Raw genomic sequence first — 25288 nt, 5'->3', positions numbered from 1 at the left:
CTGGGCAACTTCCAGCTCTTCCACCGGAGGAAATTCAGTGCTTAACCCAAACATTCTTCATTTCACCCCTCTATTCCCATTTATCCCCTCGGCAATCTGTCGCAAAGCTTCTTCCCAAGCTAATACCCGTGGAGTTCCAGCAACCAGCTGATGTCACGCTAAGGGATGACTGTGCTAATAGCTCTGTTTGGCCTGGGAGCGTCTCCTGGGTGAATTAAATGTTCCCAGGTGACTCAGAGTGAACTCATGGTGCCTCCAACATGTGCAAGGTCCCTGTCCTTCATCACGGCCAGGGGGCATGCGGAGGGTGTGCATCCAACAGCGGGATGGAGCTCCAAAACTCCACTTGTTCAGTCTCATTTTGAGAGCCTTGTCTCATTTTTTTTCCAGCTACACGAGCACAAACACAACCACTTTTTGTGTGCTTTAAAAGCTTAGTTTTAGTGGAAGGTGTGGGGGTTTTTTTTTGGTGTCCCTGGGGGTTTCTGGCTGGGGCAGCTGGGACGATGCTCTGCACATCGCAGGCACCGCCGACCTCGCTGCACCGCCTTTTTGCAGAAGCTGCTTTGCTTTCACTTTACCTACGTGCATCGCAGCCCGGCGGGTGAGAGCAAACAGGGTGTTCTGGTTGCTTTTCGCTCTTGTAAAATTAATAAGCACCTGAGTGCTGCTCTGGGAACGCATTAGCTCGAGAGGCGCCATAATATGCGCATAGGCAAAACTTTTCACCGCAAGGAGACCTTTCCCCAAGCCCCACCTGCGCGTGTATTTCTGCCAGGTACTGCTTCGTTGAAAGCCTGGCTGGGATTGCTACCAAAATAGCCAAATCATCGCGATCTGCAGTGGGATGTGCGTGGTGACAGAGGCAAGCAGACGTTACGTACCAGCTGAGCTTCTCCTTCTTATAGGGTATAACAAGCGTCCCCCAAAGGTAGGATGGCCCTTAAATTATTTAATTTCAGTTCTCCTCTGTCGTGATTTTGGGAAGGGTGCCTCCAGCTGGGCACTGTTAGCAGCGCTTTGGTGGCTTTAACGGGGACACAGGACTGGAGGTGTGGTGGATTTGAGCCCAGTGCCATGGAGTTTGTTCGGTCCTGCAGGCTCGGTTCCCTTGGTGGAAGGATGAGCGTGTCCAGAGGATTTTTGGTGTGAGGAGCATCACTCCATCTTGCAGCTCCCTTTTAGCCCTACTTCTGTTTTGCAAGCATCAGTCCATCACAGGGTCATTTTATTTCAATCAAAATCATCTCACGGCAGGCTCGACCTCTCTGCACAGCCCTAGAAATAGCGATGCTTTTATTTTGATTCACTCTGCTTCAGTAGGACTTCTGAGAGGAATCCTTGGCAGTCTTTGACCATTAAAATGGCGATAATTAATAAACCAATTTGTCGTGTCACCATTTCCTTCAGACTTGCTGATAACGTGGTGCATTTACCTCCATCCAACTCCCTAATCCTTCACTCCTTGCGAGGCGCTGGTGACCGCAGCTCCTGGCCATGAAAGCACCGGGGCTGGATGAAGCCTGGACCTCTCTGGCTGGCTGTGCTTTTGGGAATCCCAGTGATCATTTGCTCCGTTTCTCCATAAGAAACAACGTTAAGACCATAAATCAGCCTGAAACTAATAACCAGGAACCCCACAAAGGAGCAAGACCCCGATGGTGCTGCACAAACCCAGGACAAGGTGATGCATGCTGTCACATTGCTCAGGACCCTCCTGGGTCACCTCCTAAACCCCAACTTTGGTCCGGGCTGCCCTCTGCTCAGGATGAAGGGTTTGTATGCACCGCCACAGCCACCAGCCTGCCCTGCAGGGCTTGGCTGACAGCCAGCTGGCAGAGCTACCTCCAACTGGGGGACGTGTCAGGCAGAGCTGGTAACCGGTTAATTAATGCTTGCGAAGCTCGTTGAAGAGCTTCAAAGTACACAGGTGCAGTCAAGTTAATATCTGCGTGATGCATCCCTTGGAAGTAACTCATCCTGGTGTTACAAGACTTACGAGCAGCCTCACAGTCAGGAGCTGAATAATTTCCTTGCCCTGGGGGACAGGGACATCAGCACCTAAACACAGCGGGGGCACAGAGTGTCCAGCCCTTATTTCTCGGATGCCATGCCTGGACTGCAGGGAGATCAAGGGTGGATATGGAAAAGAAACGAGTAGTCCCTTTGTCCTCTACCAGCCCAGAATGCTGCCTTGGGTTTTAGCCTTTATGCTAAAGCCTTTTTAGGGGGGGTTAGGTTTGGGTTTCAGCCTTTTGCCTCTTCCTGTGCCTGGGAAGCCAGCCCATGGCCGTGGAAATGAAGAGCAGATGGAGAGCATCATGGAGACATAGAACCATTTGGTTGGAAAAGACCTTCAAGATCAAGTCCGACCATTGACGTGACCTAATGAGTCCTATCACTAACCTTAGGGACACGTCCACACATTTCTTAAGTACCTCCAGGGATGGACACTCCAACACGTCCTGGGCAGCCCAAACCAATGCCTCACCACCCTTTCCAGGAAGAAATTCTTCTCAACACCCAATCTGAACCTCCCCTGGTGCAACTTGGGGCCATTTCCTCATGTCCTACCGCTTGCCACCTGGGAAGCAAGGGGCTGTGGTTGAGGGTGAGCATCCTGCCCGCTGCCCTGGCTCCTCCTTGCTGGGAAGCCCAGCTCCAGCTCCTGGGCAGCACCCAGCTTATACATGGGCATGGAGGATGCTACGAAGGCAGGGAAAAACATGTCTGGGAAGAACAGGACAGGGGGTTTCCATCCTTCAGTCACACTTCTCCACCCCTACCTCATTTGTGCCCCATCTCCATGCTCCTGCTTTGCGTGCGTTACCCGTAAGCATCCAGTGCTGAGGTGCATCCCTGCCCATGTGGAGCATGCCCTGGGTTGAACATGAGCAATGAGACATCTCCTGCTCTGCTGTAGCATCCCCAAAAACTGCTCACGGGGCTGCCTCAGTCAATACATCTCTATTTCTGAGTGCCTTCAGTACAGCGTGCAGCGATGCAAACACCCCACCCCATCCCCTTTCCCTTTCTGACCTCCTGTTTTCTCCAAAAGCTGCTCCCATCCATCCACACCCATCTCTCTTCTTCCCAAACTGCCTGCCCAAAGGTGTCCGGGGCTTGGCATGGGCTGAAAGTGCTCGTGCTGCCCTGCCACGTCCTGGGGAAGCTTGGAGCTGAGCTCCAGAGCTGGCCCCAGCCTCAGCTTCCTGCTGGCGGTGAAGGAAATAAAAGCACATCCAAAAAATGAAGTCCCAAGGTCACCAGAAAAACTGTCTGTAGGCTTCCAAGCTGCAGCTCCTCGTATTTCTGGGCTATAATAACCAGGAAAAAAAAAAATAAAAAAGATCAGTTCTGCCCAGCCCTGACACTGTGATGCCCTAGGAGGGTTTTGGGGTACTCCAAGGCGGCCAGCATCCCCGGGGAGCAGAGAGGTGCTGGTTTTCCAGCCTCGCTTTTGGATGCTTTGGAGCAGCGTGCATGTTTACCAAAATATTTCTCTTCCTCAGGCACAGTGGTGGCGATGAGCATGTTCAAAGCACGCTGATGTCTCCAGGTGACTAACTAGTACATTTTGCGGGGGGTGACCATCCTCTGAAGCTGTTCCCTCCCCAGCAGTGCTGGCCTGGAGAAGGGGGCGAAGGCAGGGCTGTTTTCCTTCATTTTCAAGCAGCACCTGCTCGAGCCACTGGATAAATATTTTATGCAGGAGAAGGGCTGCAGAAGGGCTTCAGGTACAGCTGCCGCATGCCCGATTGCCTGCCAGCGTGGTTCAGGACACTCCGTTGTGCAACCCCGACGCAAAGCCTGGGGCAAAGCCAGCCCAAATCCGGGGTCACATCCAAGCCTCTCCGCCCCAGCAGCGCTCAGCAGTGCCTCAGCCCTTCGCATCCCCACTGGCCCCTTGCAGCGAGCCTTTCTATTTTCCAGCCTAACCTTTGTCTGGCCGAGGCAGTGAGTCATCTTGCTCATTAGCTGAACTTTGAATATCTCTTTATCCGCTGGATCCATTTCAAGCTCGTTCCCTGGCAGCGGAAGCGCCGGCTTCTCCCTCGCTCTGCTCTGGATCGCCACGGTGCTTTTGCAGCAGCATCTCCCCCCCTCCGCCCCCTGCTAAGAAAATCAGAGGGGAGTGGGGGTTATTTTCAGCCCGTGCACGCCTTCCCATGCAGCGTGGGTTAATTCCCAGTGTTGTTTAGCGAGCCCTGGGTTTTTTGGCGGTGCTCTGCCCTCCTCCAGCTCTGTGGCTGCTGCAGGCTGTGTTTGCAAAGCGACCAGGGCGCGCTGCAGCCCCTCGCCGAGCTGGAGCCGCTCATCTGCTGCCAACAGAGCTGAGCAAGGGCTGCCCTGAGCTGTGGCCACCTTCATTAATTTCTTTCCCTGGTTTTTATCCAGGCACAGAGCTCCCAGGGAAAATAGTGCAGGAATTTTGGCTCTTCTGGCTCAACAGGCGATGCTGGGGGGGGGACAAGAATGGGTCAAGCATCAAAGCGCATGGAAAGGGTTTTAATGGAGCGATGGAGAGGACCTTGAACTACTGCTCCTGATGTGCTTTGGCTGCTTTGGCGTGGGCAAAGACTCAAGCAGCCCCTCACCTGCTTGAAAAGCAAGCGGAGGACGCTCATTCGGAAGGAGAAGCCCCCTCTGCAGTGCTCCCTCGTGGGGTGTTTGGGAGATGACTTTATATCCTGGACAAAACCATCACCTTCCCAAACTGCCAGGCATGTGGCAAGAGCATCTTCTTTGGCAACTCATCATCACACCAGCAGTTTGTGCCTGTGCGAGCCCTTCCCTGTGAGGAGCTGATGGTTCATGGCCCCAGCCGAGGGCATCGATACGGCACGACCAAGGAAGTGTTGCACCGGGACGGCCACCAGCCACTGCCCCCGTGCCTTTGTCCCAGGTGGCAATTCGCTGATCGTGTTTATGAGTTTGTCTTGCATGGTTTTTGCCAGGCTTCCAGCAACCCACCTTATTTATTTATTCATTTATTCCTTTATTTTGTGTTTTTGACTCCCACGGTTCCCACGGCTCTGCCTCGCTCCGGTTTGGGATCCCTGCCTTGTTCCACACTGTGCCAACCGATGTGCTTCGTGGCAGTCCAACGAGGACCTGAATTCACACTTGCCCTAAAAATCCCAGACAAAAGGAAAGATGGGGGTTATTAATCACTGCCACGGGGCCACGTGGGGAAGCCTCATCCACAAAAACGCTCACTGCATCGTGGGGCAGATTTCTTGAGAGCTTTTGATTTATGAACTCGCCGCTGAACGCACTGAACGTGCAGACAGGATAAGTGCATGCTGGACTCAAAAGCAATTACATGCTATCTGCCACCAGCCATTAATAAAGGCAAATTAACGCTTGGCCATGAGACGGAGGCCGCTTTGCACCTCCCATAGCCTGGCTCCTAACAGCCCGCACGCAGGCGCTCCACGGGCTGGAGATGGGCACTCGTGTGGTCCGATGCTCTTCCTCAGCACTTGTCCAATTCAACACCTGCAAAACCCTTCCAGGAACGAGGTGTGAGCCTCAGGCTCTTAAAGGATGTGCCCAGTGCTCGCATTACCAAACAGCCCCACTACTCATGGCTCTGGGAGCAATGTCTCTCTTGGTCATGCTGCCCTGGGAGAAGAGGAGATCCGGGAAGGAAAAGGCACCATGGCCATGCCAGGAGGGTGCAGCACACGATGCCTGGCCCAGAGGTCGCAGTTTCAGCATCCCCAGAGGCTGCAACGATGAGGAACTGAAGCATCTCTCACCTGCCTTGTGGAGATCGCCATCCCTGTGGTGGTGAACACGCTCCTGAGATGGATGAGTGCATGGGCACCCAGCGGGCTGTAGCTGACGTGCTGAATTTAGGCTCTGCCTCACCCTCTCTCCAGCCCAGACGGTCCAGCCTACCCAAAATAGCTGCTTCAATGACCCAAAAGTGCAGATTTCTCCCTGCAGCCCTTCAGACGTGCTTAAACTTCTCCATCAACTTACCCTCACCCTTATTACTAGCATCATTTTTCTCACCTCCATCAACGGTGCGTGGGGCTGCCTCCAGGGGGCAAGCCAGGATCCCTAAATTAGCTATAGGGAAGCTGTATAGGTGACCGAGTAAGTCTGGGAGCATCAAGGAATCCATCAGAAACCACGTCCTGCTGCTCTGCTCAGCCCGAGGGAGCCCTGGCACTATGGGGTGAAGGCACCTCGCTACCTGGGCATCACCTGAAAAAGCAAATTATAATTAAGTAAATAAGCAAATTCAGGAGGGACCAGCAGAGCTGAAGCACGTGGCTTCTGTATATATATATATATATATATTATTTTTTTTTGGTGGTCTCAGACCTTTGCTCCATCCCTTCCCCTGGTTTCACAGATGTCCTTAAAACAAAAAGGGAAATAAAAGCCGGGTCGTGCCTGCTGTGCACCTGCCCGGATGGGTCGGTGGCTGCTGTCCTGAGCGGGGACGTGATCTGGGATAGCCCCACGGGCTCCATCCTGCTGGGGACTGCGATGCCACGGGGTGAGTGAGGGTCCTGCTGGGGACGGCGATGCCATGGGGTGAGGGTCCCACTGGGGGTCCCCACGGCGCAGGTCCCCACGGCTCAGCTCCCCACCCCAACCCTTCTGCAAAGCTCCCGCTCCTGGTAGGTCCCCAAAGCCCGGTCAGATGACGGGGATATTTACTGAGGCTGGCAGGAAGGAAAGGCCATAAATTCCCTGGGTGTAATGGCTGAGTCAGAGAAGGAGGCGGACGGGGCCGCTTCCAGCCTGGCCCGGAGGAGCGGCTTTGGGGGGGGGGGGGGGGACAGGCTGAGCCGTGCCTCCTGCTGTCCCCGTTTGGGGCAAGAGGCACCTGACACCAGGTCCTGCAGCTCCTGGCAGCCCTACAGCTGCTTTCCCTGGGCCTTCCCTGCTTTCTGGGCTGGGAAACAGCATTTTTCTTTGGGCTCCTGCCCTGTTTGGGGCTGCCTCGCAGACAGCCTGCCCTCCCAACCCGGGAATCGCCGCTCAACGACACGGCGTTATCCTCCCTGGGGGTTTTGCAACCCCTTGGGTTTTTAACGAAAATAATTGCACGTTCCTAAAATGAGCCTGACGTGCTGCAAACGCAAAATCAACACATTCCATTAAGAAAAGGGGGGGGGAAAAAAAAAAGAAACAACAAAAAAAACAACGCCATAAGGAGATGTTTGGATCCATTCACATGCATTTCTTCTTCCTCTGTTTGTTTGGGAGCAAATTCTCCAGCAGGCTTCAAGCAGCCACAAAGCAAAGCGGATAAATATTGTCTCTCCAGAAGGCTTTAGCCTGCTCCTGCCCCTCGCAGCGAGCATCCTCCGTGGTTGACCTGGCCAGACCGTGTCCCCAGTAATTTTGCCCCTGGTTCCTGCATCGGTTGCTGCATCCATCCTTAGCATCCTTTCTGCTCTCTCTGGGTTTATTCCTGCTGCACTGGACCTCCCTGCACCCCCTGGGTGTCCCCAGGGTTCCCCCACTGTGGCCACCCAACGCTCAGGTATAGGCACCTGAGTCTGCACGTTAAAAGCCCTTGGGTTTGGGGGCTGTAATTGGATGTGTCCCTGGAGTCCACAGCAAGGTCTTCACTGCCACGGACAGAGCTGGGGAAGCTCACACGAATATCTGTCACCTCGAGACACTCACAGGTGGCAACTCCTTTAGGTGGCCTCGTCCATGAGTTTATCATCTGGGAACTCACCTGGGGCTTTTGTGGCCCTGCAGAGGACATCTCAGGGTACTTCAGACCCTCTGTAGGTGATGATGGAGGGTCCTATGGTGTCCAACCCCCCTGGATCAGTCAAGGCATCCTGCCAGCTCCAGATCTTCCTGCTCTTCCTCCATGCTCCATCCCCAGCAGATCCTGAGACGGTTGACACACGAAGGTTGTGAAAGTCTCAGATGAAGGCTGTGAAGGTCCCAGATGAAGGCTGTGAAGGTCCCCCTGTGGCTCCTCTCTCCACTTAAGGTAACGCCATTCCCCTTGACAGCCCATTTCCTCGCACCATCGAGCTGTATCTGAGAGGAGAGACGAGAAGTCAGGAAATCAGAAACAACCCACATCCTTCCAGCGTGCTCAGAGAAGCCACGGGTGCTCCTTGTTCTCTGTCCTCCACTGCCCCCTTTCTCCTGATGGCCAGGAGAGCCCAGGTCAGCGCTCCGGGGACACGGCTTACGCTGCTCAGACAATCCACGGCTCTTACTCAAGACCTCATGGATGGAAAGGTCTTGAGTAACAGCGGCGAATCGCCCAAGTAGCGTAAGGAGAAGGAGGTCAGGGAGCACTGTAAGTGCCAGAGGAGCGCGGAGGCAGGCGCAGACCTGGGAGGTTTCTCAGTTTAATCCGTGTTATCAGGTCAGAGTGCTGAAGGCCACGTGGAGATGGGACACGTGTTGGAGAGCACAACGCTGTTCTCCAGTGGCCTTCTGGGCTGCTCAGCATCGGCTTTTCAAGCAATTTTTGTTGCACACGGGGACAGCGGGCAGGTTGTAAACCTGGAGAGCGGCTGCGTGCTCCGGGATGCACGGGCTTGCTCCAGAAACATGCCTGTGAATATCACACGAGCTAACGACGAGGAGGGCTGCGGAAAGACCCAGGAAAGAAGCCCAGGAGTATATTCAGAGGGTTACAAAGAGACTGAGTGGGCTAGGCGGTGAGTAATGAAAGCGTCACTCAATGAGATGAGCTCTTTCGGTGCACGAAGTGCCTCTTTGTATCGGGTGGAAATTTCCAGGTGTTTGGAACAGAAGTGGATCTAAACCTCATAAAACTTATTAGATATTAATCTGCTACTGATTTTCTGTCCTCTGTGAATCTGGTTTTACACTGGCGTCGTCCTCCCGGATCATCAGCAAAGATGTTAATGAAGCTTACTCCTGAATCCCGACTCTTGTTCTACGCCAGCCGACGCGCCTTGTTCGATGCAGCACACCCTTGTTTAGGATTACTTGCTGCATTTCAATGTGTTTTCAGTTTGCACAAACCATATTTCAGACCAACGCATTTTTTTCTGATTTTTTTATTTCCTAAGACAAAGCAAAATGCATTAGTCAAAATAAAAACACATGTTCGTAAAGGCTGCACTCCCTTCATCCTCTGGCTCTGTCATTCTCCAACAGTACTCCTCTTTGCATCAAAAAGAGCTGGAAAAGAAGAAAACCTGGCCGTTTTCTGTGCCCATCATCCCTCGAGTCTGACTCTTGTCTCATGGTAATTTTACTCAGCATCTGGCATCTGCAAAGTTTCTCCCTGTTGACACTATTGTGTGGACAGAACTAAGCTCTAAATACTTCATCATGATCTTTTCTTAAATATTTGTTCTATTATTTTTATAGGCTGGTGATTGCCAAAATTATATTCTCTCCTTTTCTGTTTTAAATCACCACCACATTTCCTTTTTGCTGCCTCTCAGGATCGTGTTGCCCAATGATTTTATAAAACAGCCACCCAAGGATCAAAATGTTCATTAACAGATCCTGCCGTTAGCAGCTGAAGATGAATACCAGAGGATGTCTGCAACCTACACAGGTTGATTTCTTAAATATAAAATTTCCCAAGAACCTGTTTTTGGGAACTCAGAGGACAGGATTGTAAGGAGGGCGCCGAGTGTTGGCCCTTCTGCCTTGCCAACAATTCCATTTCCCTCCTCACTCGCTTCCCTGTTACACTTTTGGGTGTAAAAACCCTTCTTCCATGAAAATACAACCAGTCCTGCGGCACGGCTCGCTGACCTTCTCCAGCAACCCTCAGCTGCCTCAGAAAGCTCCCATTTGGCTCCCTCAGTTATTCTCCATCCCCAGGGCAGATGTTCACCAGGCAGAGGGCTGTGCCAGCTGGAAATGTCACCGTGCCCCAGCCACTCGTTAATGTCCTCAGTGCTCTGCACCACGATGTCAATGGCACCATCCTGACCCCCAAATCTGCCGCCTGTTCTCTAAGCGATGCTGCTCCGTGCTGCAGCTGGTGGGTGGGGATGGACGGCTGGAGGGGGAGCAGGGCCAGTGGCACAGCTGGATCCAGGAGCACACATCTGTCCATGGCTCCCCAACCCCGAGCAGCCTCTTGAGACTCAGCCTTGGCCAGCTTTTACGTTGGACACTCAACTGGCCTTCAGCCACGGGTAGAGCCTTGTTGGGATTTTCCAGCCTTCTCCCTCACTACTGGCTTTTGCATGCTCTTCTTGCTCTCCTTTCAAGCAGAGATTTAAAAAATCCAAATTCCTGTTTCGCTTTCTAGCCCTTAGCAATCCTCTTTGTGGTCCTGCTGCACACTCAAGGTTTCCCATCCACTCCCGACCTGTAAAAAGCATGTTTAGGAAGGTCTCCGAAGTGTAACCCATCCATCACATGGGTGCGTGCCGTGGGGTCTTGCACTGGGATGGGGTGCTGAGCTGGAGAGAAGCAGAGAGGCTTTGGAGGATTGGCTGGAAAAATACAAAATACCAGTGCCGTGTTGAAACAGCAAGCCAGCATCAGCCAGTAGTGTTAGGTAGGCTGGGGTGCTCCTTCAGCCTCGCAGGCTGAGCCATCCAGCAAGGCCACCACAGCAGATGGAGCTGATCAGGCTCCCCGATGGCCAGGGACGGGCTCCTTTTGGAAGAACCATGCCATCCTATGGCACCAAAGAATGGGCAGCTCGAGCAGGTTGACAGCTTCGTCTTCATCCTCGCTGGCTGTGCTCTGTGACCCACGGGAATCAGACCTTTCTGATGGCTTCGTCACCTCGAGTGTGAGCTGCTGGTGAGGGCCGTCCCCAAAATAAGAGGGAGGCACCTGACTGGGGGTCAGGCGTCCCCTGTGTTGGCTTTGTTTTGCAAAAATACCCCATTTTGAACTGATGTTTCTGTGCTCACCATCCAGATGTGCAGCTGGGAAAGGAGCGGTTCAAGTGCAGATGCAGCCCACAGAAAGCCCCAACACCAGAAAAAATACTTCTCATTTTGCCTTCATACTCATCATCATGATTAACTGCAGAACTCATGATGACTTAGTATGCAGCCCATTGCTGAAATCACTGCCATTGCCATGCTGGGCAAACAGGAGCGGAGGTGCCAACCTGCATGCTTGCCGACGGTGTTTTCCCTGTGTTTTACCTTTCAGGTCTTTCTGCTTTCCCAGCGAAGGGATTTCCCTGAAAGCATCTCAGAAATCGGGTGTGATTTTGCCAGCGGATCCTGGTGCGGGACGTGAGCAAGCTCATGCAAAGCCCCTGAAGGTCTTACTGTTTTATCTGCTTATGTTGGGGCTCAAGGAGACTAAGTGGCGAGGGAAGGTCACGGGCTTACGGGATGCTGGGGCTGGCAGGGACAAGCTCACCGCACCCCTGGCTGCAGCTCTGGGGGGAGAAAAAAAAAAACAGAAGTGCCCCAAGACAGGACCTCTGCAGCCTTTTTCTGCTGGACAAGGAGGTAATTTCACAAGGAAACACCCCAGACGAGCCCCAAATATCCCATCAGTGCTCCTTACAAACTCTGCCCTGGCAGGGATGGGCTATTATTTTTCAAATCACAGCCACTTGCCTCCTCTCTCCATGACAATAGTTGGTCCTTAGCGGGCGTTTTCCCTGCATTTAGCCCATGCCAGAGAGCTCTGCAGTCATTTATAGAGAGAGAAACTGAGGCAAAGACAAAGTAAAGGGATTTTTCAATGTCAAGGACTTGTGACTCCTCCAACTTTCTCCTCCACCATCCTGCCAATAGCTGGGAAACAGAAAATAAAAGTACTTAGGAAAAATAAAAATACATAGGGAAGATAAAAATACTTAGGGAGAACATTCCCCAGAAAAGCACTGTGTTTTCAACCTACGTCCAAAGACTTTCCCTTCCTGCCCTGGGCAAGCCACCAAGTTTATTTGTGAGTCACAAATAATGCTGCCTCCTCCTGAGCAGTGTGAGGGTGCAGGCAGGAGAGCATTGCTAAAATCACCTGCTAACCCTGGATTTCTGAACCTGCTTCTCCTCTGCACCATTTAGCAACGCTTTTGCAGTTGCTGTTGACTTGGGAAGAATTATTTTGCGGCAAAAGCTTTCCGAGTGGTGTTTTGACACCTGCCTCTCCTCCAAGAGGCTTGCATCCGAGATGCAGACGTGCCATGTACAGCAGTGGATTGCTGAAGGAGGTGCGGCCCGAGCAGGGTTGGTGTATAGAGGGGCCCGATGTACATCACCTGCACTCTTGAGGCTGTGATGGTGCTATTATTCGTGCTGAAACCGCTGGCAGAGTTTTCGTCGGCTTGCCACGCTGCATCAAGGCCCACGGACGGCACTGAGCAGGAACACGACTGGTGATTTTGCAAGCTCAAGCCAAAGGTGGGTGGAAAATGCATCCCGGGGATTGGTTTGGTAGCTTTTGGCTGCCTTCTGGAGCTTCACCAGGAGGTAAAAAATGTACCTGGCACTTTGCAGCTGTAAATGTGGTCTTCCCAGCCACGTACAGCGCTTCCAGCCGCACAGATGCTACTTATCTTTGCGCTCTCCTGGAACAAAACCTCGCTTTATTTTTCTCACTTCCAAAATAAACTTCCTCTTCTGCACTCCCACAGAGAATCACCACCGGGAAGAAAAGCTGTGCAGAGTTTTCCATCCAGCAGATTGCCTCTCTGCTCCCTCTGCCCTGAGAACCTGAAAGCAGAGCAGGGCTACTGTTTACAGAAAAAGGGAGAGCATTTAAAGCTGTCTTGTTTCTAAATACATCCATTTCTGATTGAAAGAAGCTGAGCTAGTCGCACTGAAAGAGCTAATTAAAATGTAAACAGCACCGCTTTTAATTGCTAGCGCTAAAAATTGTCATTATTTATTTTAAAAGTCGAGGTGCATAAGAATATGTGTTTAATTGCAAAAAGGAGGAGGAGGTGAATGTTAAACGTGCTTTGGAGATGCTGCAGGCTGAGCTCTGGCTGGCTGTTTCCATGAGAAAAAAGCAGTGGGCTATTTTCCTCTGCAAGTCCTTCTCTGCTGTCACACGGTTTGATTTTCTTCTCTCATTTCGCGCATCTGTTTGTTTGGCCTTTCTTCTTCAAAACCTCATTTTGCATCTTCTGCAATTCTCACTCCTGGAGGAGCCTGGAAATCAGTCCAACGTTTCAGGATCAGCCTTTATTGGATGTTTTTCTTTTCATGCTGGTAAATGGCTCGATTCTGTGTAATTAGTTAAAGATGTGAAGTGCCGACTAAGTGCTAAGTAATGTTACATAAGTGTAACGTATGGCAGACACACTGCCACAAAAAGCATAGTAGTATTTTGCACTTAACTAGCACCTTTTACCCCAGGTTGGCAGAGCTCCTCGCTCCCGCTGCTGGAGGCTGTCAGCACCCCAGCAAATTAGGTTATTGTTTTAATGTGAGTTTACAGCTGAGAAAACTGAGGCAGAGAGCAGTCGAGCCAGCGGGCGAGCACGCAGCAAAGCCGGGCATCCCTTGTGCCACCGCTGGCTCCGGAGAGGGGTGGTGGTCCCTGCCCGGAGCTGGGTCCCCTAACCCTGAGGTTAGGGGGGCAGTTCTAGGATGGAGGACGTTTTGGTTGGGCTCCCTTTTGTAGGTGGGTTGAGAAGAGCACCTTCTGTTGTTCAGGAAGGCTTTTAGCCTGGAGGTGGGAATAGAAGGGGATGGAAAACCCAACTCTTTCCTCTCCACGGTCAACTGCTTGTTAGAAAGACGGATTTCTTCTGAGCGTGGCAGGGTTCTGCTTCCAGCCATGTGTTTTTGTAGGGTTTCCTCCTCTTACCGGTGAGTGAAGTCCTTGCAGCCTCCCCCTCCCTCCCCAAGGTGTCTTCTCCTGCCCTTGACTTGATTTTGTAACTGTGCCCTCTTCGGGTTTTCAACATCCCCTGGAAAATCTGATTTCACGCCGTGTTTGTACGTTTAACAGGAATAATTCCAAACACCAAAAACAAGCCGTGCCCTGACTGGCGTTACATAGCATTTGTGATAATTGGATTCTCAGAAAGCCAAGCACTTTCTGGGTTTTAATGAGATTCAAACTTTAATTACTGCGTCCCTTTCTCAGGCATGCAGTGGAAGCAGGGAGGAAAATGACCATAATCAGGTCTTCGGCATGGTGCAAGGGACGGCCTCGACGGATTGCGCTTCGGTTCCCTAATTAGGGGGCCATGCACAGTTGGGCAGCCACTTTCTGGTGCATCGTGGCCAACGTTTATAACCCCTAGGGTTTTGGAAACAAACCTCTGCTGTCTCTTCTCAGACGAAGGGACCTCTCCGTTGGTGGAAAGCCAGCAGAGATGGCTCCTGGACCTGCAGGACAAGAGGGAGAGAAAGATTGTCAAGGATGGCGTGGACTTTCACCAGGTCTTGATGATGTCAAGGGTGGTCCTTGGGGTCCTGGAGGACCAGCGTCAGCTTCTTGCAAGCCCCTTGCACGGCTCCTCTCCTCCTGCACGGCGCAGATCCCGGGCAGATCTTGCCTGCAAGGCTCGATGACTCATTTGCTGGCTTTCTCACTCCCCCGCCTCCATCCCGGAGGATGCGGTGTTTTGCCGAGCCTTATCTGCACTGAGGTTGGCGGAGGCAGATGAATGCAGAGGTTTCGGGTCTGCAGAGAGACGGCTTCAACGGAGGTTTGGGGTCATTAACAGAGGCACTCCGACTTCACCTGGGAGGAATCGAGACACCGCCTGGTCACCTGAGAGGGCCTTTAAATTGCAATGTTCAGTCTGTGCGGTGGTGTTTAGATCCAAGCCAAAACAAACTAATTAAAAAAAAAAAAAAAGGGCTTTGTTGAGACACTGCATCAAATCCTTCACAAATGAGTGGATAAACTGCCTTTATTCACACAACCACTCATTCTGTAGACTGAGAGAAACACTATCTCCATCCACGTGGTCTTCATAGCCCCATGGCTTAATGTTCGTTGTTCCCTCCTCCTTTAGACAGCCAGAGTTTTAGCTCATGGCCTTTCCCCTTGCTGCATTTGGGACCGAAGTCAGAGTTGCCAGGTAAAAATTTCCAAGACTGCTCTTCTTTCCATTCCCCGACCTCTTTCCCAAGTTCCCGGCTATCTCCCTGGTTTTCCGTCACTTGGAAAAGGTCACCGCTGTTGCTTCTTTCCCTCTCTTGGCAATCTGGAGGACATGCTGTCCTCGCTAACACATCTGAGCATTTTCTTGGAATTCCTTTCATCTTTAGCCGGTGCCACGCTCTTGTGTACTCCAGATGCCTACGCAGGGAGATGTGACTGCTTCCTGCTGGCATTTCTTGACTACTTCTCAGGCTGGTGTTCTGGCAAACCCTTTACCTCCCTCAAAGTGCTCTGTAGCACCAAGCTCAGTGTTTCGTTGTTGCTCTTCCCATCACCTTTCCTTTTCCATTGCAAACCTGGCTTGGTTCAGGCTTTCCTCTTCACTTGCTTTGCCCTTTCCCATTTCCAGAGCAAATTATTTTTATCCTCGGAGCTGTGTATTCCTGGAGGGAGACACGTTGTCTGCTGGTAAGTGTTCCCCAAGCATTGTTGGGCCATGCGTAGGGGTGCACTTAGTGAGGTTATGGCATGCTCTCAGGCTCCCTCTGGTTCTGCACAGTGCCAGATTCCCCACTCTTCTCAAAGGTGACCGGATTCGTGGCAAGGGGCAGAAATAAGGGTCTTGGGAAAGGTAAGAGGACAAGCTGGAGGGCTCCCATCGGCTTCAGAGCCTCACCTTAAAGGCATGGGCAGCCTTAGACCCCAGCAAGACAAATCTTGGGATCAAAGTGCCAACATAAAGGATCTTACCATGAGGCTTCTGCAAAACAAAGCCCATCTCTTCCTGCAGCAACTGAGGACTTTGAATTTCCCACATGTACATCTGGATGGGCATGAGTATATCAATAAATAATGTGTGATGACCTGTGCGGGAAGCAAGGGCCCTTGGGAGGTGCCCCGGCTGGAGAAGGGCAAGCTGCCCTTCCTGCTGTGAACCCAGAACTGGGAGAAACTGGGATCTGTTTGGCTCGTGGCAATGCAGCACAACTCTGGGACAATCAGACTCCCTGCTTGGATGTCACCTTGCCTCCTGATCTGAACCAACAAGGGGAAACCCATGCTGGATGAGGAACCTGCCTTTCTCCAGCATGTGCTGGGCAAATACTCTTTGGATGGGGCATTTCCAGGAGCCCACGCTGAAGGACGTGGTGATTTGGGTCATCCTCTTATCTCCTCATTCTCAGCCACGTGGTGAGGCCCCTGAGCCCCCCACTCAGTCCATGCACGTGACAGCAGGTCAGGAAAGGAGCAGGGATGGCACTCAGGCTGCCAAGCCTACACTGATACCTGCCTGCAAGCAGGAGCCTGTCCCAAGCCTTCAGCAGTCACAGGCCTCCGTGTCCCTCTTCTCCCTAGGAAGCAGATTGCAAAATCACACAACCACAGAGACGAGCGGTATCGGAATGAGCTCAGGCACCACTCCATGCCCATCTGTGGCTCCTGGGAAGCAGCTTCCTATGGAGCAGGAGAAGCTGAGTGTGGTGAGAAGCGAAGCCTCCCGCCGGGTACGCGGCTCTCCTGTCTCCAGAAAACAGAAATGCTTCCCTCTAATGGGCTGAAAACTCCGGGATCTGTAGGAAATAATGGCCACCTCGCAACATGAACAGCTGGATCTTGCTTCAGGACCCCCATGGCCCCTCTGCTCTGAGAGCACCAGCAGCCTTGCCCCATCTCAACCCTCCTTATGCCATCCCCCCAACCCTGGTAGCCCCCCAGCTTCAGCAGCATTTCCCCTTGCTTCTGCACATACAGATCCAGTGGGGAGGGCACAGGAGCAGCTGTGATGGCCCTGTCCCACGTGCCACCCCTCTGCAAACACCCACGGCCCCCTGGCCTTTCTTAGGGTCAGGCTCTGGACAGGACAGATGAGGCTGTTTGGGTGGATTTGCTGCTGGACCAACCTCCGGAGGAAAAAATGTGCAACTCGTGATGTCCTGAGAGAAGATGCTTATTCCTTCATATAAATTTATCTGTTGGTCGAAAAAATTCATCCCACTTCATGGGAGCAGTGAGTCCCCTTTATTTTCCACTTGAGCCCGAGGGTCTCAAGTGGAGCATCCAAGCCATGGTTCGGAGGACGATCATGATAAATAGGTATATCCTTCCCCAAGCCCTGCCCTTCCCAGAAGTGCTGCCAGTATTTCCACCTCCTTAATACAAACACAGGAACAGACACAACAGGAAGCGGTTCTCGAGGATAAAGCAGGCTTTTAGAGACTTCAGAGGCAGAGGCTGGGCACGGTCTCTCCCGGGGGAGCGCCGTGATGGGGCGGCGGATTTGGCACGCGGCTCTTCCACGGCCGGCGACTCACCCACGGCGGCGTGCCTGCCAATTTTCACATCGTCAGGCCTGGCAAACGAAAGGATGCTCTGCTTTTCCGGAGGTCAGGCATCACTCATCCTTACGGACGGCTTGCAAAGATGGGTGGATGCAAGCGGTGGGGAGGATCAGTTCCGGACTGTCCGTGTTTCTCCTCTCCTTGCTCCTGGATGCGGAGACATCCGTACAGGGAGCAGAGAAGCTGCTGAGATGGTCTGTGGCTGGTTTGCCACTGCTGGGAAGAAGAGAAGGGAGTTGGCATCTCCTCCAAGTGGCCTGTGCCTGGCCACTTGACAGGAAACAGGGAGAGCCCAAGAACCTCCCTGGAAAAGTCATCTTTTGCGCGGATCAAAGCGTGAGACTGTCTCCAGGACGAGAAAATAAATAGAGAGCGTGAGAAATGTCAGCTCATTTAGAAAAGAGGCAGGAGGAGGAGAACGGGCTTCCCTGGCGTGGCCAGAAAGCCCAGCAGCTGGGCTCGCAGAGGTGGGACACCAAATCACAGCAGCTTCTCCAGGATGGCACAGGGACAGAGCTGAGGGTCTAAGAGTTTTTTTTTTGTTTTGTTTTTTGTTTTTCCAGATCCAATGAGGTTAAAAACATTTGTTTGTGAAAGCTGAGCATAATTAGCAGTGAGTCACGGAAAGCGTTGTTCCAGCTACGGCAAAAACAAGGCGGCGCTGAAGGGTCTGCTGGTCGTTTGAAAGCTTCGAGAGCTTCAGCACAAGATTCCTTCCTTAGCTGCACCGCTCTTGGGCACTCACTCTAAATGAAGCAGACGGGAGCAGAAGAGAGCTAAGGCACTGCTCTGAAAGGCAGACTATTAACCAAAGCGTCTCTCCGATGTTTAACCTCAAGAAGGCATCGTTGAAACCTCATCAGTTATCATCAACGGACACGAGAAAGGCTTAAAGTTCATCCCTAACGAAATCTGGACAATAATAAAAATTAAAGATGCAAAATCTCTTTTTAGGTCGAGGCTACTTCAGTCCCCAGGGAGAGTGAGACGGGTTTCTGTGTGGTGCTTCCCACCGTGCTGCACGCATGCAATAAATGCATGGCAAGAAAACTTTCCCCGATGCACTCTGGCGACTCAGAGGATGTTGCTGTTCAAGAATTATGCTAGTTACAGACACCAGCCCTTTCTGTGCTGCTCCAGGCATGTTCCCTTGTCATCATTCTTGCTTTTCTCTTTCCAAAGTCCACGGAGCTATTGTCACAGCTCTCCTCTGGATCACAAGCAGCTCACTGCTGCCCTTGGCATCCTCCTCCTTTAAACTCTTCGCCCAAGTCCCCTGCCCTCAGCAGACCAGTCAGTGGGAGCGATGAACTTGGGGACACCCTGACATCCCCGACTGGAAACCAAGATTGAGCCCTTCGCTTCCCACGGTGCTGCTGACAGCAATACCACTTAGCGCTCCTGCCCTATGACGCATTACCCAAACACCAGCTAATTATCCTGCCTGACTCCTTAGAAAGTAGGCAATTAAGTAGTTAGCTCCATTCTCCAGATGGGGAAACCCGGGCACAAAAAGAGGTTAAGAGAGGGGAAAGGCTGATCCCATGGTGTAGGGCGGAGAGCATCCCTGCTGGTCAGAGGAGTGATGTGGAGTGCGGTGCCCATCTTACCTATCTCAGCTGCCCGCGCTGCAGCTGGGCTTCTTCTGGAATGGGCACCAGAACAGCAGCACCCCAGAAGGATTAATCTTTGCCCAAATTGTGTCCTGTTGCTGTAGACTCAGGCATCTTCGAGGAGGAGCACCCAAGGAGTCCACCCTCTCCACGGTGCCGAAGGGAAGGTGCGGGTGCCCCGAGCAGGCATTGAGAGTCCTCTCCAAACCACAGATGTTGGCAGGATCAGTGCTTAACAGCTCCCAGATCCTGGAAATATTCTGCCGGTGTTGTTTAAGCTGACTTTGGTGTGCGTTTTGGAGCACCCAAGGCCAAGGCACCGCAACTCCCGAGGTGCAGAAAGCGGGCTGCAAACCCTGTCCTTGTGCTCCATCAGTGCCATGAGCTGGGGCTGTCTCTGGAGGCACACAAGTGCTGAAACAAACTATTTTTAAAGCAGGGAGAAGGTGCTTAACAGAAAGGTCTTTAAAATACAGCAGCAGAAGGAGTCCAAGCCTAATAACAGGCGCTCCAGCCATTGTGACTAAGTACTCCATAAAAAGCGTAATTACGGCACTATAGCAACTATTGAATTCCAAGGCACATTTTGCATCTGAAACAGAGGCCGGAGCATCCTCTCTGGGTGATTCAGAGAAATAATCACAACGCCCAAGCGCTCCTCTTGGAAGAGGGAAGAGGCACCGAGGGCGCAGGAGCGCTGGAGAGGGTGGCACGGGGGTGACATTCGAGAGGCACGTCCTACCGAAGCACCCAGGGCAACATTTGTGCCCATCTCAGCAGCTTTTCCTGCCCTCCAGCAGCCTGTTTCAGCTCAGCCGGGGCTGAGCACGCCAGGGCACCAAGATCTTTTTTTTCCTCGACGTGGCTCAGAGCCGCTCGCATCCCTTAAATATTATTTTCTGACTCAGATGCGTTTTCCCCCCTTGTCTGGGGCACGTTGCTTTGCAGCTGGATACTAATGAATGAAGCTGAGTTACTGACCTTGATGCAAATAATATAAAAAAAAAAAGCACGCTTGTGCTTTGTAAAACAAGCCCTTTCAAGCTGGCTTTTATGCAAAGAATGATGCCAATACGCACGTGGAGGCTCCGGTATTTAAGGCCCCTTTCAATCTTCCGGATTGCCAGCAAGCTCTTGGGCTGATTTAAGCCTTTAACCAAAGGACAGATGCTGCAAGAGCTGGTGAAGAGGGCTCGGGCAGGTATTTAAGTGCACGGCCTGGGAGCAGATGCTTGGATCAGGGCCTCCGTAAGAGGAGCTCTGTTATTATGCTGAAGGAGGCATGGTTTCACTGCGTTACAGGAAGGTACAGATGATTTTTGAGGCTTGCTTTCACCTGTTTTTAGTATGGAAATGCATCCAGACCCCACAGAAGAGGGGTAAGCTTTTCCATTTTTTTTTTTCCAAAGCTCGATAAGCTTTCCCATTTTTTTTTTCTCCATCATATCATCAAAATAAGACAGGATAATTAGTGAGGACGCTTTGGGGAGTGATTCTGGAATTGCCCCTGGTCCTGCTCTGTCCCGTAGGTATTTTTCCTTGAAGATCCTATGGGAAGGAGCACACGTTTGGCTTTGAGAGATGCCAAGGGTCCAGCACAGCCAGGCAGGGTCCTTCCCCCTGCAGCCCCGGGTTAAAACCAAGCCCTGGCTGTGCAGAGGGAGCTCGGCGAGGTGAGCAAGCATTGCCAAAATCTGGTGTGACAATACCCCATCAGGCCAGTACTCCTCTTCCGCTCGCAGAACAATAGGAGTTTACACAACTGCAACCCACTGGAGGTTTTCGCCTTACTTCAGGGCTGAGCAACGAGACCCCAAACGTTACACAGCTCTGCCTCATGTCCTTGGCTCCGTCCCGCGTTGGAAGGAAACACGCTGTGGCCTGCACTGCCAATGCTATTTCCTCCCGCTCGTCTTTAAAGGTCTCTTTTTCCAACAGCTGATGGGCTCCGCAGCTCCGGGGAGGACGTGAGATCCGGCTGGCCCACGGTCTAGCTGGTATGGCTGCGTGCCATGTTGTTGTTTGTATTGCTTTCATTTTTTTGGCGTTACTTGGCTCCTCCACGCAACTTGTTTTCATCCTGAACTATGCGCTCATTACATATCTCAACACCCACGCAGGTTTTGCATGAGGAAACTCGAAACACACGCGCAGCAGAGGAGCGGGTTTGTGCCGCGGACACACACACACACACACACACACACACACACACACACACACACACACGAGGTATTTGTCTCGAGGCAGACACAAACAATCCTCAAATCCCTGAGCTGTCCGTGGTTGGGTTTCAAGCCTGCTGACGACAAGCACGTTAACGCCCTGTGCGCATCCTCCTGGCGGAGGGAGGCAGGGGACAGCTCTTGGGGTCACCCTGGCCTCCCCTGGTGATCCCAGCTACTGTCCCAGGCGCCCATCCAGGGACCTCCTGGCATGCTCCTCCACGTGCTGCAGGGACCCGCTTTTGCTGCTTCGTTCTGCTCTGCAGGCAGGTCCTGCAGACACCAAACCCCGCTGGAGGATTTCAGCCGGATGCCAAGCGACGGGGACAGGAACAGCCCTGCACGGCGTTTGCTTCCTAAGTGACCCCTCCGGGTTATTCTTCCCGAAAGCAGCGGGTCTGAGAGGCTGCCGGAGGTGGCACAGGACAGCATCACTGCCATCACCGTGAATCCCGTGTTGTATTTATGCAGCAAAAGCCTCGCAGAGCAGGGTCAGATACTCATGTTTTCCGAGTCTCTCCCATTTTTATGGCCCCGCCGCTGAGCTCGGGCAGATGCAGCGAGCTCAGCTGGAGCCTCGCAAGCTGCCCAAACCTGCAGCATGCCGGGCTCCTCCCGGCCGTGTGAGGCCCTCTCCGAGCGTGGAAAAAACCCTCTCCTGCCACCATCTAAAACCGTGTAGAGCTGGGCAGACTGAGCCCGAGTAGCTGGGAGAATTGCCTTGCAGCTCTGCAGCTTGCAACTGCTTTGCTTCCTCGCAGCCTTCCCTGCTTCCAGTGCTGCAGACGAATAAAGATTTTTTTTTTTTTCCAGGGCTGTCAGTACTGCATATTTCACCAGCTTTTGCTTCGCTTTAAGCCCAAAATGTGCTAAAAATAAGCTGGCTTGGAGTCCGCGTCCTGATCCAGGCGGTAACAGGACGCCGGGCGGAGAAAGTCCTGGGGCGGTTTGCTCCGTGCAGCGGCGAGCAGGGAGCTGCTGGCTCTTCCTCTGCCTCCTCCCTGCCGCAGGGCTGGCACTCACCGCTCGTTTGCAGTCTCCAAAATTTCATGTTCGGAGGTTACAGGTCTCATATGGCATCGCTCCTCTCAGGCTGCTTGTTAGCGAGGCTCCAAATGCCAGGGTAGCATCCCTTTCCCTGGGGTTGGGAGAATATTATTAGCAAGATCCTTACTGAACTATTTTCTTTAATGCTCCTGCAGTAAATGGCAGGGAAAAAATAAAAATAAAAAAAAGACCCACGGGCAGAATTTTAGATAAGTGAAATCTTAAATGCCACAGGAAGGCTACAAACTTCTAAGATCCTTGTTAGTGCAGCAGCAGAGAGAGGTGTGGAAGGTGGTGCATTGCATGCAGGTTTTTGTTGCGCTTTTTCAGCACTGTGGGGCTTTCATGCACCAAAACCACGGTGCCCCCTGCTCCTGGGAAGGGGTCTCGAGATGAAGCCCTTGTTGCTTCCACTCACTTTTGAAATAATCTGAGGCTGCCGGATGAATTTTTCAGCCACAGCCAGATTTTGTCGTCGTGCTCTCACTCACTTTCCTAAAATAAAGGAGGGGAAAAAATAAAAATCCTTGCGTTAATTTAATCTAGCCAGGCATCTTGCTGTCCTGCCCGATAATATCTCCTCAATCTGTCATTTCCAACCGACAGCTGGTTGTTTGCTGGTGGTTTATTTTCTTCCCCGTCACGGTCTTGAAATATCTCCTCTGATTTCTTGAGCATCCCAGAGCTGCCCCAGGATGTCCCAAACCTCCCCTCTGATTTGATGGGGGCTCTGGGTGAAAACATCTCCCTCCTACAAGAAAAAAACAGGTAACAACAGAGAAAACCGTCAAGGAATGTCTGATTTATATGCTGAATTACGCAGGTGTTTGGGATTTTGGGTCCAGCCTGCTGGTGCGCGGCCATGCAGCGGGCAAAAGCACTGGAAAATATCCTGGTGTGGAACGGAGATCCCAAGGGGAGCTTCCCTCTAAACCAGGGACAGCAACGCAATGCAGACACCCAAACATCCCAGCACTGATGGCGAACTCTTCAGCAGCATTGACAGAAAAAAAACATAAAAAAATAAAAAATTAAAGTTAATAAATATGACAATGTGCAAGACTTGGGAAACCACTTGGGTTCCTTCCCACCGTCTGGACCTCCAGGCTACCTCCCCACGAAGCACGCAGACGAGCTGTTGTATGGACTGAAGGAGAAAAAAATAACCCAAGGAAAAAAAAAATAATTAAATCTGACTAATTCTGGTACCCTGCGCTCAGCCTGTGATTGCTCTCAAAGGGGGCTGTTGGTCACGCGTTGAATCTGGGTACCGCTCAGTCAGTGCCTTTCCATTTTACTTGTTATTTACTTTTGTTTATGTGTTTTCCGTTATTTATGGGGACTTTAATTACCCTAATTCCTTTCCGGGGGAAAAAAAAAAGATAAATAAAACGCAACAAAACAGCATGTTAAAACTGGCAGAATTGTCAAAACAAGCTTCTCCTGGTCCTTCCCACGAAGCAGAGACACGGCGCAACACCCAGCTAACAACATGGAGCCGGGGAGAAGAGGGACGGGGATCACTGCAAGAGCGATTTGGACAGACCCTCTTCCCCACACCTTGGACCCTATACCCCACTGGGCATCCCCCTACAGCCCCATAGCCCACCCCCTACAGCCCCATAGTGTCCTACAGGCCCATGAGGCACCCCCCTACAGCCCCATAATCCCCCTTGGGCCCCATAGGTCACCATAGCCCCATAGGGCAACCCCCTACAGGCCCATATCCCTCTTGGGCCCCATAACCCACAACAGCCCCACAGGGCAACGCCTTACATCTCCATATCCCTCTACAGTCCCATAGCCCACCACAGCCCTATGGGGTAACCCCCTACAGCCCAACAGCCCCCTTGAACCCCATAGCCCACCACAGCCCCATGGGGCATCCCCTTACATCTCCATATCCCTCTACAGCCCCATAGGGCAACCCCCTACAGCCCCATATCCCTCTTGGGCCCCATAGCCCACCACAGCCCCATGGGACATAACCCCTTTCGGTGTTGTATCTCCTTATAGGCCCACGGGGCATTCCCCTACAATCCCATATCCCTGTACAACCCCATAGTTCATCACAGCCTCATGGGGCACTCCCCTACAGCCCCATAGCCCCCTTGGGCCCCATATCACCCTACAGCTCCATAGGACATTCCCCTACAGCCCTATATCCCCCTTGGACCCCATAACCCCCTACAGCCCCATAGGACATTCCCCTACAGCCCTGTACACCCCTTGGGCCCCATATCCCCCTACGGCCCCATAGGGCATTCCCCTTGAGCCCCATACACCCCTTGAGCCCCATACACCCCTTACAGCCCCATAGGACATTCCCTTACAGCCCCATACACCCCTTGGGCCCCATATTCCCCTATAGCCCCCTAGGACATTCCCCTATAGCCCCATATCCCTGTACAGCCTCAAGGGGCATTCCCCTACAGCCCTATATACCCCCTAGACCCCATATCCCCCTACAGCCCTATATACCCCTTGGGCCCCATATACCTCTACGGCCCCATAGGACATTCCCCTACAGCCCTATACACCCTTTAGGCCCCATATCCCTCTACAGCCTCACGGGGCATTCCCCTACAGCCCCATATAACCCTTGGACCCCATATCCCCCTATGCCCCATGGGGCATCCCCCTACAGCCCCATATACCCCCTGGGCCCCATATCCCCCTACAGCCCCATAAGCCCCATATCCCCTTGCAACCCCACAAAACACCCCCCAAACCTCCCCCCACCCCATTCCCTAACACCCCCCACACCTTCCCCCAACCCCCCGACCCCATATATCCTTACCCCCCCCAAAATCCCCATATCCCTCTACAGCCTCATGGGGCATTCCCCTACAGCCCCCTATCCCCCTACAGCCCCATAAGCCCCATATCCCCCTACAGCCCCATAAAGCCCCTACAGCCCCAAATCTCCCTACAGCCCCAAATCCCCCTACAGCCCCATAAAGCCCCTACAGCCCCAAATCCCCCTACAGCCCCAAATCCCCCTACAGCCCCACAAGCCCCAAATCCCCCTACAGCCCCATATCCCCCTACAGCCCCAAATCCCCCTACAGCCCCACAAGCC

The 25288-nt window shown here is 52.5% G+C and overlaps 1 long non-coding RNA gene across 1 annotated transcript; it reads right to left on the bottom strand.

The window, feature by feature from the left end:
* Positions 1-932: 932 nt before the first annotated feature.
* Positions 933-24457, bottom strand: LOC308187740. The gene is made up of 2 exons (XR_013944888.1): positions 22625-24457; positions 933-22297 (listed from the first exon to the last, which is right to left on the bottom strand). It is a non-coding gene; the product is annotated as an uncharacterized lncRNA (long non-coding RNA).
* Positions 24458-25288: the final 831 nt, after the last annotated feature.

Source organism: Anser brachyrhynchus (assembly GCF_964034855.1).
Source record: "Anser brachyrhynchus genome assembly, chromosome: 1".
In the NCBI taxonomy this organism is placed as follows: domain Eukaryota; kingdom Metazoa; phylum Chordata; class Aves; order Anseriformes; family Anatidae; genus Anser; species Anser brachyrhynchus.
Note: the sequence above shows the minus strand (reverse complement) of the source record. Positions and strands in the feature narration are given on the sequence as shown.